This window comes from Camelus dromedarius, chromosome 10 (genome assembly GCF_036321535.1).
Source record: "Camelus dromedarius isolate mCamDro1 chromosome 10, mCamDro1.pat, whole genome shotgun sequence".
Lineage (NCBI taxonomy): Eukaryota > Metazoa > Chordata > Mammalia > Artiodactyla > Camelidae > Camelus > Camelus dromedarius.
This window is the reverse complement of record NC_087445.1, coordinates 69946493-69958493: the sequence shown is the minus strand read 5'-3', so window position 1 is coordinate 69958493 and position 12001 is coordinate 69946493. Positions and strand designations below refer to the sequence as shown.

General features: G+C 44.1%; 1 protein-coding gene across 11 annotated transcripts in view; it reads left to right on the top strand.

Moving 5' to 3' along the window:
• The window catches only part of MAPKAP1 (MAPK associated protein 1), a 209748-nt gene that overhangs the window by 170911 nt on the left and 26836 nt on the right, over positions 1–12001 (top strand). The gene's annotated exons all lie outside the window — the stretch shown is intronic.

The window sequence follows — 12001 nt, the reverse complement described above, 5'->3', positions numbered from 1 at the left end:
GTGGTAAAAAAAAATTGCTTATTATTTAATGTTGATTCTTAAAACAAAGTTATTCGGTATTGTTCTTCCTAAAGGTGCTTTTTCTGGTATCTCTCATAGAAATAAAAATAATAAAGCAGCTCAAAAGCAAGCCAGATGCCAGAAAAGGAGGACAGAGAATATACTGTATGATTTCATCTACATAATGTTCAAAAATACACAAAAATAATCTAACGTGTAGAAGTGGACGGTGGTTGTCCTGGAGGGTGACTGGAGAAGGGAGCATCTGGGATGCTGGTGAAGTTCTGTTTCTTGATCTGCGTGCTGAGTACATGAGTATGCGGGCTTTGTGGAAAAGTCAAGTTATATATATCTTAGGATTTGTTTACTTCCTGTTTGTATATTTTCAATTAAAAGTTTGTAAAATAAGAATGCTCCTCAGATGTCCAGTCTGCTTGCCCATAGTTCTTTCCCAGTAACAAAGGGTCCGCTTTTTCTGAGTGGGTCTAGTTTTAAGAAGCCCAGTAAGCAGCCTGACTGAAGTCAAGGTAGAGGTCCAGGGTACAAGGCGGGGATTTTCCCATGCGAGTGTAATCAGCAAACCCATCCCTCCTGTTCCCCAAGGTGAAAAGCAATGCCTTGGAAAGATAACCAAGACTGTGGGCTTCTTTCCCCAGGTTTTTTCCAAAGGCAAAAAGCCACACTTGAATTTATCAGATTCTGATCTGTATATTCTTTCAAAGGAAAAAGTCCACAGAAGGATCTGTGGGAAGAGCCCAAGCTCTGCAGCCGAGAATGGGCTTGAATCCCAGCTTTACCACCTACCTACAGTGTCACCTTAGACAAGTCCCTTCCCCATTCAGTCTTAGTGTCTGTACTTATGCAGTGGGAATTACAGCGTTTGCCTTTCAGGACTGGATGGAGGTGGCCCAGTAGCTGTATTCTGAGCAGTAGCTTGTCTTAGTGTTGTCATCATTGCATTATTGTTTATTTTGTCTGTTGCTTTCTCTTCTGGTCCACCATCTTGGAATTATTTAACCAGGTCAGATTAGGTAGTGTTTCTTTTGGGGAAGCTTCTCTTGTAGCCACGATGGAGACTTGTCAGGTAGAAATGGATGATGACAGCAATGCACGTATCTCTCTCTAGAGCAGTGGTGCTCAGAAGTGAGGTGACTGGAAGCCGGTCCCCGTCACCCCTGGATGCTTCCGGTGGCACACATAGCGCCCTCTGGTGGAGAGTCACAGCTCTGAAGAACTTCTAAAAGAGATAACCAAACATTTGTTTCTACCATGAATCTAAATTCAGTCTTTAGCATTATAAGCAGAAACTTCAAGGAATTTGTGACCAACAGATAAACTGTGCCTATGAGTACTATATCATGCAGTGAATAAACAAGCTCATTTCCTATCCCGGTTTAGGTGAGTTCAGGTTTATATTAAGACCCTCACTTCCTCCTAAGAAAGCAGATGATAACACCCTTTCACTCTAACAGCCTGCTCACAGTAGTCCAGAAATTCTTTCTTTCTGAAACAGAATCGACTGCAAAGTTCGGGGCAGCAAACAGCACACCCTTTATGAGCATTCAGATGAGCAGCTGGATTCTGAGATCAGTAAATAATTTATTTTATTTCAGCTGCCTAGCCAGGTGCTTCAGATCTTTCCTGACACTGATGGATGGTCTCCTCCGCTCGTCCATCCTGTGTCAGTCAGGGCAGAGATTTCACTTGCCCCCTGTGGCGAGTTCTTCTAAGTGGTGAGCGTCCATGTGCGGCATTTACCCAGCAGCCCCGCTAAGTCCACAGAAAACTACCCGTCCACTCCGAGGTCGTGGTCCCTAAGAGCGCACAGCGGAGGCTCCGCCTTCCCGAGCTCTGTGGTACCGTCACAGCGGCTTGTCTCCTGATTGGGAGGTAGTGGCCCGTGTTCCAGTTTTACCACCTGCCATTTGTTCCCAACAAAGTCAGGGGATGAAAGACTCAAACTTAGATCTGCAAGACCCCAAATTAAGTCAATTTTCCACCAGACTTTTATATGATTGAAAAACTTTATTGGAGTCTATTAATGAAACCTGTGGCAAAGATCTGATCTTTTTAAATTCTGTCACAGGATGAATTCTAATCTTTAAAAGCAGTTATCATGTATCAAATGCTTACTGTGTGCCAAGTACTGCAGATCACTCCTTTACATGTGTTGTCTCCTGTAATTATAGTACTTTATTAGGTAGTACTGATATTATCTCTAATTTTTATATGAGGAAACCGGGGTATAGCAAAAATCTAGTAAGTAATGAAGCTGGAATCAGAACCCAAGACTGTCTGAGGCTGAGTCCTGTGGTTAACTCCTAGATTATGCCTTGAATGCAGATCGTCATTGCACTAACACTTTGTAGTTCTGTAACAATTTATGGTATACAGTGAACTTCCACCTGTTACCTAATTTAATCCTCACAGCATATTGATGCATAAGCCACACAGCATATCCCCATTTCATGGCTGAGGAAACTGAGGCTTGGAGGAGTTAACGAAATAATGTGATGTATATAAAGTGCTTACTGGAACATAGCTATCACTTAATAAATACTAACTCTCTTTCCCTCCCCCCTCAGCCATCAGATATACAGTAGGATATCCAGTCCCAGTAGCAGAACTGGGACAGAAACCCAGTCCCATACAGCTGCCTCAGTCATTAGTAACGTGCCTTCACCAGGAAGTGATTACTTCTAGTTGGCCAACTCTAAACTCTGCGCACCGCTCCCTCCTCTCCCTGCCCTCGCATCTGGAGGTCATTGTCAGCGAAGCGTGTGTGCTGCTCCTCCGTCCTCCACTCACACTGTTAATCACTGCACTTCTTCCCTCTGGGCCCAGACCTGACCTCAGAGTCCTTTCCAACACAGCCCTACAAGCAGCCCCAACCAGTCAGTTGGAGTTGGGTCATAAGTTGAAATCTGTTTGCCATCTTTGCTCTGTCAGCCTGGAATACTCACCAAATAAAGCTGTCGTGCCGAACCATTCCTGTTTTTCTCAGAAATATTTTTGGAATATTTCATCTTGTCTCCTTCCCCTCTGTGTTGGCCTAAAAGTGCAGATGCCCTTTAAGTGTAGACCTTGCTTGAGCTCATACCAAGTCGAAGTTTTTTTCCCTTAACTTGAGCTCCCGTATGCTTGACCGTAGGATCAGGCACTAAGACGTGGGTGCTACCCACACATGCCAAGGCTGGCAGGTTGAAGTAGGTTTGGGGAAATTGAACCTAAAAGGGTCAGATGGTGAATGCCAGCCACGATCTAGGAAGCCCATAGTATACTATCAGTAAGTTCTTGTTGGCTGGCTGACAGAAGCTGAATTACGATGCACCAGCCAAGGGGCTGCCCGTAAACCTATGTAAGAATCAGCCGAGAGGGCCAAGCCATCACCAGGGTATACCTCTCATTTACATGGTACCTTAAAGCAGTGATTCCTGCCATGACCGTGCAGCAGAATCACCAGCTCCCTGGCCTCATCGGACCTGCTGGCTTAGAATCTCCCCTTAATTGAGGGGCTGGAAACACAACCTCACAGTATTTAGAGGACTTTCTTGCCCTTTAACCTCTCTGTACAAGGCTTGTTTGTACTGATTGGACAGGGCAGCCTGGTTTTCCCAGCACAAGGTCTCAGGCCAAGCGGTGTTTCAGTAGTTGTGCCACTTGTACTAACTTGATTCCTTCACCTTGTCATTTGTCAATATTGACTGTCCACGTGTCCCCAAAAGGCTGTGTTACTCAGTACATAATATACTATGAATTCCAACTGTGTCATATTGCATATATAGCATAATTTTGTATAGGATATTCCAATTCTGTATAGGATTTACAGACAGACTGTATTATAAAGTAACCTAACAAAAGTTCCGTGGTTACCCCCATTATCTCTTCATAAAACAATCCATACGTACAATCATAACACTTGTGATCACAGTAGCTTTTTTTTTATCAGAAACATCAAGTACCGTAGCACACATCTTAGAGAAGGCAAAGAAGTTTCATGTCATAAACCAACTCCAGTCGCGTCTGTGGTGGCTGCCCAGAGCATTGCGCTGAGGTGGCATCCCAAGCTGCATCCAAAGGCAACGTGAAGGCACTCTGTGACAGAGTAAAATTGTCTGCCCTGGCCTGAGCGTGGTGAGGGGCAGCACCGTTGCCCTCCGTCATCGTCCCTGGTTTATCCTATTGTGTTATTATTTAACCCCCTAGTCAGCGGCTGCAGGCAGCACTCACAGAGCATCTGACTGCAGTGTTATTTTTTAACGTGTAGTGTGCAGCTTTAAGAAACACATCACAACACAAGAGGACGTGAGTGAAAGCAACCGCTGTGGTCTGGGCTTTCTCACTCCTCAGGCTCACTCTGACGCTGAAAGTCATTCCGTGTTCCGTATGAACAAAATGTTTGCCCTTGTTACTTTCTGATGGGGTGCCCATGGAGCATAGTACACAACCCGGAAACGCATGTTGTCACGAAGTGGATTGATCTTCCCTCCACGTTTCCGTTTCATACTGAATACTAAGGAGATACCCTTCTCCCCTCAAAGACACTAAAATGTTCATGAGGAGACATGTAATGGTCATGAGTAGACATGTATTGTGTTAGCTCCAAAATCCCTGAGTCCGTTGAGTAATTCAAGAATGCAGATTCTAACATTCTAATATTAATAGTAATAAACTAGTAACAAATTCTAGTGTTAAACGATTGTTCTATCCCTGTTGTGACATTTTCTGAACCAAAATTTGGAGTAGAGTTTAACAAATCCTAATGAACTTACGAAGTCACAGGACGGCTATTATCATGACTGCTTCTAGAAAATTCCTTTACCACATTAGTGCTTAATGCAGTGATCACATTGAGGGAAATCCCCTAACAGTAAGAGTTTTTTCTAACACTATACTTTCTCTCTGCTCCCAGATCTGCCCTTTTGAGAATTCCTGTTGAGTAGTCCAGGGTTACTAATGACACTATGTCAGGCTCCTCAGATGCCTGAGAATGAAGAATTGGAGAAAGTTGAGAACCGCTGGCATAATGGAATTAATAGGGGACGTGCAAGTTCGCCAAGGGTCCGTTTTCTTTTTACCACTTCCTCATCCCTGGCACGTGAGCTCCAACAGGGCTTGAACATGGGGAGGACCTGATTTTCCCCCATTCTGCAAGTGACACTGTAAACTCTCTTAGGAAATGGCATTACTGCTCCCTGACATTGAGGCTCACCTGAGAATCTGCCTACCAGGAGAATGTTTAGTGATCAACTGTCCCAGTGCAAAATTTTTGCAACTGCCTTCTCTACTGTGAGAATTTAGCCCCCATCCAAGGACGTGTTACTGGGATGAAGTAGTCCGAGGTCTCACTCAGTGAACTCCACCCCGTGCCGAGCGCTGTGCCGAGTGCCACTGTAAAGTCACGGTCTCCGTCCTGCTCAGGCCACCCCTTACTTTACATTCCAAGGATAATGGTCCCGTCAGGTACACTCAGACTTCTTACTGAGTCTCTAACTGACCACACATTGGAATTGTCAGCTTTTAGCTCTGGTTCCCAAATGGTTTCGGATGGTTAGCCCCTTAACAGGACCAGTGATCCACTTGATCTCAAGAATGTTAAGGCTCTACTGGGTCTCATTTTAGTTGTGACACAAATATGTTTTTTTAAAATATATTTTGGCCCATAATATATTGCCGGAGGCTGTGCTTTTTATATGTAATGCACTTGCTCAGTATGTGGATATACACACCATATAAGCATAGTGCATAGTGTGACAGGAGAGCTGGTCTGTTTAAACCCTAACGTGGTAGTGTGGAGGTGTGAATTACGGTTACAGCTCTGTCATTAATGGGTGACATCAGACAAGTCATATCCCCTCCCTGCGTCTCAATTTCTTCATATGGAGATTGAAAGCCCCAGACTAGATGATCTCTGAAGTCTCATTAAGTCAAAACACCCTGTGTGTCTGAGCCTGTGTGTAAATTCAGGAAAGTTTCAAAGGCTTCCCTGCCTGCTCTGTGGATGCTATCGATTGGCTGTATAGATTCAGCAAAATCCACTCCGGCAAAGAGTTGTTCAGTGGCATTCCCAGGGGGCTTTTCCAGGCTTTCATGGGCTCTGGGTAACCAGAAGACGAGAGGATTGTAGAATTGTATACAGAGCTACTCCAGGATTTAACAGCAGTGGGGCTTTTGTAGTCTTAGATTCAGAGTTGTAGGAAATTGATGAATGAACCACAGCTCATGATGTTAGAGCAAATAAACAGTAACTGAGGAAGTACACTGGGGCATAGACTGTTAAGTGCCCTAATTTTTGTGAAACTCCTGTTTCACCTTCTTAGAAGAGCATTTTGAGTGTGCCTTGCAGGGGGCTGTGCCCTCTAAGAGACAAGCATGCTCCCTTGGGACAGTAGGAAACAGCTGATGGGCCAGAACACACACTGGACTTAGTCCAATAGACCTGGGCTTCAGCTCCAGCTTTGCCTTTTACTAATGTGATTCACCCTGGGTGAGTATGTCATTTCACCTTTCTGAGGTCATTTTTAATAATACTTTTGGTAATAATTGAGCCCTTATTATGTGCCTGGCACTCTGCTGTCTTTTACACATTTAGGCCATTCTACCTACATGACACCCTGGGAGTTGGTACTGTTGTTCCCCATTTTACAAAGGAAGAGCTCAGGTTCATGGAGGGAGAAATCACTTTGCCCAGGATAACGCCAGTGGGAACATGCTGGCAAAGTCAAGACGTCCAGACTAGTGATCTGGAGACCTTGAAGGGCAGGGGTTCCCTGGAACAAACGTCTCCACAGCTTTCAGGTGTGAGAATGTTCTTCCCGATGTTGAATTGAACCCTCACAGGTTCCAGAAGAGGTACGCTATTGCAAGGATCATGGGGATGAGGGCATTGGTCTCCTGAGCCGGACGGTTCTGCAGCCTGGTGCTTCCAGTACCAGGGTGTAGAGCAGGGTCCAGAGAAAAATCACCTCCCACCCCAACCCTCGTCACTGGGTCTGTGTCACTCAGCCTAGTGCCCGACTCCAGGAAACAGTACTCATGAGAAGTACTAGTATATGTCACTAGCTAAGGATTAAGCACCGCTCCAAGCACTTTACAAGTCCTATTTCACTTAATCCTCATAACAAGCCCGGGAGGTGGATTCTGTTATCATCACCGTCTTATATATAGCAGCTTGCCCAAAGTCACATAGTTAGGAAGTAGGGAAGCTGATATTCGAACTCAGGACTCTTTGACTCCAGAGTCCCCTATCCCTAACCTCTCTGCACTGCTGCCTTTAAATATAAAATGGGCTGCTACTGCCTTCCTGATAAAGATGTGGTAAGCTCTCAGTAAGTTGCTGTACACAAAGGGACTCAGCACAGGGGCTGCCCGAAGTGGGGACCCAGTCTGTTAGCAGAAGATGGCATTCGGTGCTAATTTCCTTTTATGGAAATCTTTCGGTTAGTTGAAACAGACAGGGGTCTCGTGATAACTCTGAAGCCTTGGACAAATGGTTTCCCTAGAGAGCTGTGTAGACACTGTAGTTGCATTTTTGTTTATTTTGAGCTGTCTTGTTAAGGGAGGGCTTGTATGCTGGCATTGACGTAGGACAGCAGTCAGGCAGTGGTTTCTGCCTTTGACAGTTGGTGTGATAGTTTGCTGCCAGTGAAGTTTGACTCACTGTATCTGGAAGCTGTCAGAAGTGGGAGCACGAAAAGGTCATGACAGATGGCTTTGGATAAGTGGGCTGGGGAGGAGAGCTGGCAAAGGCGGCAGATAGCCTCCCTTGTTTCCGACCGAGGGAAGGGGCTGACCCTGGCCACTTCGGGCTGGCCCCCCAGCGCTCTTCTTCACCAGATATAACTGCTGGGGTGGACCGTCCAAAGCCCCATTTGTTAGTGGGGCACCAGGCCGGGCATGATGGGCCCCTGGAGTTCCTTCCCAGCAGCTCCCAGCCCTTGGGCACTTGGGAACTGCTAGATGGAAGTCATCTTCAGTTTAGGGTCACTTTCCTTGATGACCAGTTACAGAATTCAACATTCTCCCTTCCTCACATGTTAAAAATTGAGAAAGAGTACTGACATCTGAAGTAGAAACCCACCAAAATGTCAGCTTTAAAAAGGACGTTTGCTTTTATTTTTGGTGAAATTTCTACTTTGGAAAAATACAGAAAAGGAAAGGAGGTAATCCCACTACCCGGAGTTAACTTGACGAACTGTTCCCAGTTTGAAGCATATCCTTTTGATCGCTTTCCTTTAAGTGTTTTTCCTGTCCTTTTCACCTAGTGTCATAAGAATTTTTCCAAGGCAAAGCTTTTGTTTTACATAATTTTTCATGGTTGTATTGTATTCCGTCATGTTATATTAACTATTCTTCCACTGTTGGCCATTTAAGTTGGAGAAATGTAAACTTTCCAAAAGCCAGCTTCCCTTGTTTTCTTGGACATACGTTTATAATTTGAATTACTTTAAAATAGTGCATAAACAACACTTTAAGGAGTATCTCTGCCTTTCCTTCAGTGACTTTACACAAAAACTCTAGCCAAGGAAATCGAGACTAAGCTCAGTGATCAAAAAGAAGAATATTGAGAGTATTTCATGCTCAAGTTGGCCGTGTATGAACACAAATAGGTGTGTATTTGCTGGCACGTTTGAATATTGTTTGTCCCTTGGTGAAAACTGAGAGAGGAGACTAAGGACTAGTTGGGCAGAATTTTTATCACATCTTCTTGACTCAGCTGCACGGGTCCGTGCGGAGCAGTGGGAAGTGCCGTACGTGGGAGCCAGATAGCTCTGGGTGTGAAAGTGGCTTTCCCACTTACAGGCCTTAGACAAGCTCCTTCAGTTCTCCTAGGGTGTGTTAAGTAAAACACCTAGCACAGTTCTTGCAGAATAGTGTAGTAGCTGAGAGGACAGATTCTGGAACCACATTACCTGGCTTTCTTCAGATTCCAGCTTTGCTACTTTTTAGCTGTGTGATCCTGAGCAAGTTACTTAACCTCCCTGTGTTTCAGGTTCCTTATCTATAAAACAGGGATACACATAGTAGCCAACTTCATTAGGTTGTTGTGAGATTTGGAGCACACAAAGGATTTCTAACCTTTCTGGCACAGACTTGGTGCCAGGTAATGGCATCACCCTCTTTGCCCCTGGTCTGGACTGTGGCACCAGCCTCCTAACTGGTGTCCTCTCCACCAGGCTGCCTCCTCCTTTCAACCAAAAAGGGGACCCTGGACTCCCAGGCTGGGGCCGGAAGAGGTCTCTGTTTGCTTCCAGGCTGAATTCCACACACTGTCTTCAGCAGCACGGCGTGGGTGTGCTCAGGAAAATGGGCTCCAACAAGGGCTGCCACTTGTCCAGCAAGAGCAACAGGGTCCAGTGGCACCCTGTGCCGCTCTGTGCCCTGCTTTAAGAAGCCGGGACTCACACACATCGCAAGTAGGGTGTGATTATTTAATGTACAAAAGGATTTTTCCCATCAGGAGAGATTCCCCTACAGGTTTCTTTAAATAGTGACTCCTCTAGGCAGGCGAGTGTTTTACAGATCATTAACTACTTGACTGAAAGCCTGCAGGGCAGAGAAACTTAAAACTAAAGTGTTGGGAGCCCCTGCCAATTACAGATCAATCCAAAATGAAGATAAAGTATCTCTGGAACTAGAAGTCAGTGGGAAAATGTGATTTGATTCAGAAAAAATCTGATTTACACGCAACTTTTTTGGAACACACCAATTGTTTAAATGGCGTTCCACCTGCCTGCCCATCTTGAACCTAATGCATTTACCTCCCACATCTTCATCCCCAAACTGCAGACTTGGGGTCCCCCTCTGTGAGCAATGACTGTACAATAACCCGAGGAGAGGGCGTCATTGGGAAAGTGTTCTCGTGGCCGAGCAGAGCTTCAGCAATTGATGCAGAGATACAGCCAGTAATGGATGAACTATACAGTAACAATTTGCAGATAAAAATAATAGAAGTTAAAGTGTACTTTACATGATAAAAGAAAGATGAAAGAGGACGAGAGTCTGTTACATCTGAGATGGTTACAAAAGTCCTGCTTTGTGAAGTAGGCTCTGTTGAAAAGATTGATGCAATGGGGAGTGACCTTGGCTTGGAGCAGGAGCTGGTGATGTATGTATGCGCATCCCTCTGCTAAATGGACCCAGATTTGTAGCACTAATATACATGGGAGCCCAGAACCAAACTCAGTATGGCAATAAATCAACAGCCACTTTGGGTGTCATTTCTGGTTTATATTCCACTATTGTTCTATCACTTTAATTCATGTCACTATCATCTTTTCATCTGGAACAGTTTTATATAATTTTCCAGTGGAGTTACCTGACAAATCCTATCAAATTAACAAGCTACATTAACAATATTGACTGACTGTGGCTTCAGGAGTTGCAGGGCCATAGAACAAAATTTTAAAACCATGTTTCTCTAATGATGAGCTTTCCCCTCCCTTTCTGAGAAAGGAATATGGGGCAGGGTTTATTCAACATAAGAGATACTCACATCTATTTTGTTCTGCTCGTTTTGACTTTTATAAATGTCAAAATAAGAAGCAGAAGAAGAAGACGGGAGAAAAAAAAAAAAACACTTGCTACCAACAACCATGGTGTAAGTACTTTTCTTTCAGGGAACTATAGAAATGTCCAGATCTTTAACAATTAATGACCAGATTGGAGGGAAGAGTGTAACTGGGTAGTCGTAATCTATTTTAAGTGAAATGTAATAAAATTGGTCTCCTGATACATTCTCGCCCTCCTGAAATCATCTAGACCTGAATGTCCAGAGTCAATTGGGCTTATGACATTATGCCTAATTGAAATATGGTGTTCCTGAAATATGTCTAATGACAAATTCCAGCATTCGATTAATAAAAAATACCAATTGTTCGTCTCTTCCAAAGACCACACAGTAATGAGCCGGGTTAAGCAACTGAACTGCCGTGTCTCCTTCAGAGATAGCAGGTCAGACTCCACGGTGGTCTGTTCGGTCTCCTGCCTTTGTCTGACTGCTCCTTGGGATTTCTTTCATTCATAAAATAAAATAGAAACAGACCTAATCACTAGGATTTTCTCTGTATTTGTTTTCTCTTTGAATTTTAAATTTGGTCTCAGACCGTGGTCGTTGTGTTCTTTTCTTTTTGGTTTTTTAATTTAGCTGTTTCTTTTATCTGCCTGATCTTTTGGCCTGCTGAGTTTTCTCACATTATATTTAAAAATTTCTGAGTGTAGTCCATAGGATCCATATGTTAACTCTGGTTGTCTTTTTGGTTGCAGTTGGTACATTTGGTTGTTTTAATTATTTCTTGTATCTTTACTTCATTTTGCTTTTTTTCACTTTGACCCTGACCTTTAAACTGTGGCCTGAAAATTAATTACTTTTAAGATTCCATCTGGGGCCTACACTGGAAGGCATATTGAAGGGTTTTGTTTCACTTCATGAACAGATTCCTCAATTTTCAGTGAAAGGAAAAGGAGAGCATGTAGCCTAGATCCCGTGTGTCAGGCTGGGCACACTCTGCTCGGTGATACCTGTGCGTTTCCAGTTACCCCAGGACGCCCGCCACCCCTGGTGCTACCTTTGTTCTCCTGACACCTTTGCTCCCAGTCACCGTACAGCGTGTTATGTCTTTCACAGCTCTGAAAATGAAACGTGAAGTACCAGGAGTTAACATTCTGGATTCCTGTTAGAAAGTCTTTGTTGCATAAAGCGCACACACAGTGCTGTCTCCCCCTCAGCGGAGAAGCAGTGACCTCCACAGCCTGAAGCCAGGCTCCAAGACTTGAACTTGAAAGGCTTTATGTAAAGGACCCTTTGATCCTCCTGTGACTTCCTTTAAATACAGTGTGGATAATTATTTAGTGTCAGAGAATTATTTAGTGAGAGAAAGATTTTTCCTATTTTTAGTGTGTAAGATTTTTCCCGATCAGAAACTGTTTGTTGGTAGCTAGCTGTTTAGGCATAGGTGATGTTACAGCTTTATCTGTCTAACCCAGATCTTCTAAAGCAAAA